Below are 8,134 nucleotides of genomic sequence, written 5' to 3'. Positions count from 1 at the left end.
TTGGCTTTGGAAAAGCAACTGGGACTGCGGAAAACTCGCATTGCAGGAGCGGAGGCGGGAAGCAGAAGCGTTCAGCTCTGGCGCTGAGCTGCCCTCTCTGAGCGCGAGAAAGTGTTTGTGGTGAGAACACGGTCCGTGTGATCCACAGGCACCGATTCTCTGCCTCCTCACAGCACGCTCCGCAAGGATGGAGGAAACAACGACCCCGTAGAAAGGGAGTGGATGAGGGTGCTTGGGGAACACACGCAGCACGGACCCAGTGACCTCGCTGCAGCGCATCCGCAAGCCAGAGATCTGATGTCATCAGCTCCCAGGCAGCCCTCTGGTTTGCAAACGCAGCCATCCACCGATCAGACAAGGCATCGTTACCCCTTCGGCCCACCTCCCTGCTGACCACCACCCAAGTGACTGGTCAGTTGGAAAGAACCAAAGTAGCACTAGGTGAATATTGGCCTACTGTGTCCATATTATAAGCACGAAGGAGGACACCAGCATGGCCCTGTTGGTATCACAAGGGTAAGCCTGAAGAAGAATCTCCAAGAATGGAAATTCTTGGATTACATAGCATATACAAGTCGTCGTATAATAATTCCATTTGGAAGGGCTCTCAGGCTGCAGTCCAGCCTCCTGCTCGGAACAGAGTCAACGCTGAATTCATACCAGTTTTCTCAGGACTTTGTCAGTTGGATCATAGAAGTCTGGAAGGACAGAGACTGGCACGCCTTTCCCAGTCCCTGCTTCAGCACATGACTGGCCTCGTGGGGAAACCGATTCCCCTCCCACTCCTTCTATTAAGTGCCGAGAAGCAATCTGCCCTGTTTCAGTGAGGACAACTGTCCCTTGTCCTCTGACTGTGCACGTTAATAAAGAGAGGTTAGTGAGGACACAGGCAGGCTCTTCAGTACCAGAAAGCAGCAATTGAGGGCATCCCTAAAGTCGTCTCTTCTCCAGGCTAACAAAGATAAAGGCCAGTCCCTCAGCCTCTCCTCCTGGGACAAGTCTCCAGCCCCTCACCATCATGCTATCCCTCCTCACCATAACAAACCAACCTGGATACAACTGTGCAGCAAGAGATCCTGTCAGAAACCTTGCCCAAGTCAAGGTAGATGACATCCACTGTTCTTCCTCATCCATGGAACTAGTCATCTCATCATTAGAAGGCACTGAGGTTGGTCACACATGATTTATCCTTGGTTAACTGTGCTGGCTATTCCAAATCGCCTTCTCCTTCATGTGCCCAAAAAACGCAGCATCCAAGACGACGTGCTCCATGGTTTTCCTCAGAGACCAAGTTGAGGCTAACTGCCTTACAGTCCCCCACTCTTTTTGTAGATGGATGTTAACACCAGCCTTTCCTCAGTCATCAGGGATCTCCCCTGATCTCCATGACCTTTCAAAGATGATAGCGGCCTTGCTGTGACACCTGCCAGTGCTCTCAGCACACTTGGGTCATCCTGTCTGGTTCCCCAGGCTGTCTGTGTCAAACGTGCTCAGTAACTGCTGACTCAATTGTCCTCCACTACTGGCAGCCCCTCTCCCTGAGCCCTGCCTCTAGGCACAAAGGCCTGGGGAGCTTGTCAGTGAAGACCAGGAAGAGGAAGGCATGGAGTACCTCACCCCACACCCTACCTAGTGAGAGACTGTTTCAGCCTGTGAAGTTTCCAGGATCCACCCGCCCCAGCCAGAGGAACTGCAAGATGTTAGCTGCACTCCCACCTATCCGCGAGATAGCCGCTCCACAGCACCAGATAAGCAGGCACTTGACGCTCCCCAGTCAGGCTCAGGCAAAAACCAGGGAGCATAGGTTCTCCCTGATCACAACACAGCCCAAGCAGGAAACAAACAGCAGGGAATACTTGAAGCAAAAGCCTCCACTGTCCCTCAGTGGGAAATACTTGTATGCTGCAGGCTGGTTAAGCACCATTCAGGCTGGCTACAACAGCTTCTTCACTAAAAATAAATGCAAAGAGCAAATCTGCAACTTCAGAAATTAAAGTCACCACTATTCAGAACACGGGTCACATGCAAAAAGGTTACAAATTTGCATTCTGGGAACAGAGAAGTTTCAAAAAGACCCCATCCTGGAAGAGAAAGTTGGCTTGCCCCAACAGCACAGCAGTGGAGGTTGCTAGAAGCTAAAAGGCATTCTTCAAATAGTTGAAGTTCTGCCCAAGAGAGGAGTATAGGGTAGAACAGAATTGTAAAGCGTTGCAGGTTACACATAAAAAAACAGAGTGAAAAGGCTGAAAAATACTTTTAGGAACAACTTGCTGGAAGTATGTAAACTAGTAAATTCTTTTTCAAATACATGAGGAAAAGGAAGCATGCCAGGGAATTTGGCAGTGAGACAAATCAAGATTAAAGGGTTTACTCAGAAACTATACAACCATTGCAGAAAAAAAAAATGTTTTGTTTTACATCTGAATTCAGTTCAAAGGCACTCGAGAAGATTTCTGTGCCAAAAAAAAATTGTTATTTGATGAAGGTATACATTGGAGACTCTGTTTCACCCTGAAGAGTAGGAAATTAAGTTATAGAACAAATCATTAACACTTACACCAACAAGTCTCCAGGACCAAACTGTTTCCACCTCAGTCTTATAAGATAATTCAGAGACAAGCTACCTTAAATATTGAGTCTCTCAGTAAACACTCATAAGGCAGGAGGCTATTGCAGTGCCAATTTGTAAGGCAGGCGTTAAAGGATTTAAGAAAACTATAAACCTGTAAATCCAATATGAATTATGAAGCAAAATAGCAAAAAAAAAAAAGCCTAAAATACCTTACTACACCCAAAACCCAAGGCCAACTAAACACCAGTATCAGTGAACATGTAAATAAATAGGACATACTGGGGAGGAGTTGACACAGGTTTCGTACAGAAATTCATGCCATGCAGAGGTAGTGGCATTATTTAATGAAGTTAAACATATGCAAGGCAGATTCAGTTCATATGATTACTAAGGTTGCCGGAGGCCTTTGACAATGTCACTTACTAGAAGCTCTTGAAACTAAGTTGTCATTGGATGAAAAGGCAGGTCCTGTCATGAATGAACATGTTTTTAGGAAATGAAGAGTAAAACGTGAATTTTCACAGTGAAACAATTTTACAAGTCCCACAGGGCTCTTGAGCTGGGACATCTTCTGTTCCTCGAGTTGGGACCTATTCTGTTCATCATGACTGTGAAAGATCTGGGGAAGGGACCTAGTAAAAACAATCCCAAGAACATACACGTGGGACCCTTGAGCTGTCTGTTACCAAAAGGACCAAGTTCACAATACCTCTGCAAAAACATCAGCTCAATTTTCAACAGCAGCCAAAAAGCAAACTGCATGTTAGCAGTGATTACAAAAGAGAACAAACCAGAAAACATGTTATGCCACAGAATATCTCTACACTACATCTGCATCTCTAATACTGTGTGCAGTTCTGGTCTTCTATTGCACTTTGTGCCCCACTCTTGAAAATGAGATATGCATATATGATTTTAGCCATTCTCTAGTGCACATATATACTATATATATACACACCCAGAACGAGAGAAAAGAACAGAATAGATCGAGTGTGTGCAGTGACTTCTAGAAAAGAAAATGAATAATCTTCAGCCTGGAAAAGGGACAGCTGAGGCAGAATGATGGACACCTGCAAAGTCAGGTGAAAGGGGTGGCTGGGGAATGACCATTTACCAGCTATTCCAGCGCAAGCATTATAGGCTTCACCTGAAGCCGGTAGATGGACGATCTGTTACAAACAAAAAGGTACTGCCCCATACCACACAGCTGAACTACGGAACCACAGAGTATCCTTGTGCCAAAAGAGTTTGGAAAGCACCTAGGGAAAAAAAAAAAAAAAAAAAAAAAAATCAGTGGAGAAATTTGTCTAAGACTATAAAATGCAAAGGTGTCACTGCTGTCTTTGGAGGCCCCAGGGACACAAATTGCTGGAAGCTGGGAGACTCTGCTAGGAAAAAAACACTGTATGCTTACAATATTATTAGTGTTTCCTACATAGTTGTCATTGCCTGCTTTTGGAAGCGGGATACTGGACTGACTTCTGACACAGTCATTCTTACAGTCCTATATCGTTAGAATCGTTAGGTTAGATATTGTCTCAGAGATGCAACAGAAAGCAAAATTTCTCCAGGCAGTTTCTCAAGAAGCCCCCTCAATGCAATTCAGTGAAAGAGGAGAAAGCCAGTTTCAAGACTTTAAAACCGTGAGAAAACAGTCTCCTGCTATGGAATTTTTCCACATTCAGTCAAATCATAATTTGCATATATTTTTGGTAAACAGAAGTAGTCAATAAAACCCAATTCCATCGTTAATTTGTATTCGTGTAAGAAACAGCCCAGGGTCATCAATGTTTATTGATTTCTGAAGTCAGAGGGGTAACTCAGGTGAATAAGAGGTAGAGTCTTGTTCCCAGAAAAGTATGTACAACAGCATTCTCATTAAACCCAAATTAAACTGGAATGCATGCAGAGCTGAACCAGTATTTCTACATTAGCAGTTTGGCTCAGAATCAGCTTGAATATTTCGTGCTAATCCCAGATCATCTCTACTTGCTTTCTGCTGTTCCAAACCAAACTGAAGGAAAAGTCCTGTTCTGACACAACTCCTGTGCTCCTGGAAGCCCAAGTGCTGAACCGATTCACAACTTGCACCAGAGATGAGCTGGAGACTCACAAAAATAATCAGACTTCAGACAACATACAAAGCTAAAACCAGATTCATAGATCCTAAAGCAAGAAGGGACTGCTGTGATCATGTCAGACACGCTGTACAACACAAGATTGTCTCGGTAAGGTATTCTCTGGATTGCATATTTTAATCAACTATCAAATACTAGTGTTACATCGTTTGTTGTTTTTTTTTTTTTAAAAAAAAGAGAACTTTATATTCTTTATCTGATATAGTGAAATAATCAGTCTGTGCTGGTTTCTCAAAAAAGCATGTCAGAAGACCTCCGAGTGAAGATAAAATGTTTATCGGGGGAGTAACTACGAAGCATCTACTGAAAAAGGCAGTTGTAGTCTTCCAGCTTCAAACCAAGAAAAAACAGTGAGGAGATTAACAATCTATCTGTCATCAGGCAGATTTTTCATTTCAGAATGCCAGAAATGCTTTGGTCAAAGAAAAGCTGCACAGAGGACATACGGATCTAAGAAGTCACCTTTTCCAAGTCCCAGTAGTACTTATTTGCCTGGATGGGGAATGAGGCAGTCAAGGAAACAAGACAGATCAGTGTTTTCCAGCACTTTTTCTATGCCACTTACCACTAAGACACAAAGGAAAGAGGTCAGAATATCCCTGCTTAAACAATAAAAATAATAAAACAAACTACCAAGCTAAAAAGAATTTATTTTTTGAAATAAAATAAATCTGCATGAGAAGCTCCCCGCATGAGCTTCTGCAGTATTTCTCAGCCTCACAGCTCAGTGGGAAGTTGTGAAGATGACCAAAAGTGGAAGGGAATGATGCTCCTGGAAGCACAATTCCATGGCCAGCTCTTATGCAAACGCAGAATTTGCTCACCCTGCCCCCTCCCCCCTTACAATTTAATAAACTGTCCAAATTAATTTTGAGCTCTTGCTATGTCGTTTGGAAAGAGTCATCATCCTGAGCTGGCTAGCACACGTGAGAGCTGCAACAGGAGTAAAGCTGTACGTTTGAATTGATAGAGGACCTGAGATTTTCCTGGTGTGCATGGAAAACAAGAACCCCCAGCCTAAACAAGCAACAATTGACTTTGGATCTCTGGTTCTATATCTGGGGGCAATGAGTAGGGTGGGGAGGCTGGAAGAGCTTTAATTTCTTTGTTTGGCAGCACTGTAAAAAAAAAAAATAAATAAAAAAAAAAAAGAAACCAAACAGCTTCGGTGAGAACATGGACTGCTGTGAGCTCTATCAATACCCGTCTGCGTCTAACTTGCATGCTGGAAATCTGTTTTGGGACACATCTGAAAGGTAAGGTAAATTGATTTTTTACATTAGCCACAATATAAAGTCTTCTCACACTGTTCATGTAAATACCACTACAAGGAAAAAAATAACTGAAAAGGGTACTTTTGTAAATATAAAGTAGATCAACAGAGAACAAGTCTAGCATCTGGTAAAAACTCTCAGGTCCAGTTCTGGAAAAAAGGAGGAATTGATCTCATCTGACAGAGTTGCATAGGTCAACCTCATGACTTCTGCTTATACCTACACAACTCAATAACAACAGGAGGAACTTGATTACCAAAGGTCTAATACGATACGCAAATGCATGACCGTGCTTGATGCTGATTCAAATAGAACAATCATTAGGCCAGGCATGCTCACACAGCTGGAGAAAAGCGACTGCAGCTACACCCACCAGCCTGTTTCAAACTGGTCACGAGCTGGGAGATCTAAAGGAGAAAGGTGTGCTGAATAATAAACGCTGAGGAACATGTCCTACAAAATCAGCCTATGAAAATCTCCATTAAACGTATCACCCAAATGAAGTGAGGGAATTGTGGGTGACTGCCTCATAGAGAACAATAAGCAAAACCTATAACAATAGTGAATTAATGGGTGGGTTTTGCACCAAGATCCCAGGGACCTTAAAATTGTTGGGGAATATTCATTCTCAAGACCTTGCCAATTCAAAACAGAAACATATTTGTTTTTATTTGCTGAGTGATTCTGAAAAGCAGCAGATAGTTAAAGAAACAAAAGAAAAACAACCAACCAAAAAGCCCCACGCAGTTGCAAAGACCTGATGGACCTAACAAACATTGTCACAAAACTGTTTGTACAGCATTGTATATTTCCATGTTCAACAACAGCATTAAGAAACTTTCTGGCTTAGAACTGAGAATTCCTCTGCACCAGCAATGATATAAATTGTACTGAACTATTCCAGGTCTCAAACTTGATAAAGTAGATGCCTTCCCCCCCCGCCACCCCTCAAAAAGGCTACTTGCAAAAACAGACCCAGGTAAAAAAGCAGGAATTGGCTTCTTCATACGTGAATGTGTACTTGGATGAAAAGGGCCGTCGCAGCCACTCCTATAATCTGTAAAAATAGGATGTCCCCAGACATGAACTTGTCGAATCAAAGATAACAATTCTCAGAGAGAGATCCCGATACGAGATTAGTGAGCAACTGGAATACCTTTTAGAAAAAGCAGCCACTCTGGAATAACATATGAGAACACTTTTGAACACAGAAGGAAAAAGTTATTATAATGGGAAAGCCTACAGTTCACTCATTAATTAAAACGAGGCAAAACCGATGGACTGGGGGGTGCCAGTATGCTCTGTTTTACCAGGATTCTGAAGCCATGTCACGGCTGGACCCTCCCTTGGACATTTGGGGGTCACAAAACTAAAAGCACAATCCTGTGAGACAAGACACAGAGAGAATTAAAATAAAAAAGGCACAGGCAAGTAAATTGATGCAGCTGGTATTGCAGGAGAGGTCCCTGCAGCTGTGTCTCGTTGGGATGGTAACGAGGGTGAGCAGGTAGTCATGGATCACTTAACAGAAAGGCCACAGGCTTTGCAGGCTAATGCTAACAATCTTCAGTTCTTTCTAATTGCTTTTTGGCAAAATTCAGTCTTTGTCTTTCTTAGAAGCTGCAGGGAGGTTTGTTGTTGTTCCTTTCTTTTGTAGTTACTGTGATTTTGTATTTCTTAGTGTTATTAATGAATTAACAAAACAAATCAAACATCAGCCCAGAAAACACAAGCACCCCGACTATGTCAGAAATGTAACAACCACTCCAGTCTTATCCTGCCTCTTCAGAATGTAATGACACAGAAAGAAACACACATCAAGTCAAACAAGCAAGCAGTTAGAATGCCACTGGCATTTGCCTTCTATTTGTCTGAGGGAAAAAGGCAAACAAACTCCACAGCAAAATAACTGAACACCATTTCTTCATGTGCAGGCTTTCAGAGGCAGTGTATGGGGTAACCAGAATTTTTCTTCTTATCAGTTCGTAACTTTTTCTTAACAATGCAGCACTGTAGGAATCATGAGCTTTAGGAATTATAAGCACTTCCGCAACAGAAGGGTCTCTTGACACAGGGAGCTCCTTCATCACCTCATGTTCTAGTTAATATAAAAACCATACATTGGGATCTACATGCTTATTCTGTTCAAG

Source organism: Tauraco erythrolophus, chromosome 11, assembly GCF_009769465.1.
Source record: "Tauraco erythrolophus isolate bTauEry1 chromosome 11, bTauEry1.pri, whole genome shotgun sequence".
Taxonomy (NCBI): domain Eukaryota; kingdom Metazoa; phylum Chordata; class Aves; order Musophagiformes; family Musophagidae; genus Tauraco; species Tauraco erythrolophus.
The sequence above is the reverse complement of the archived record's forward strand: the minus strand, read 5'-3'. Positions refer to the sequence as shown.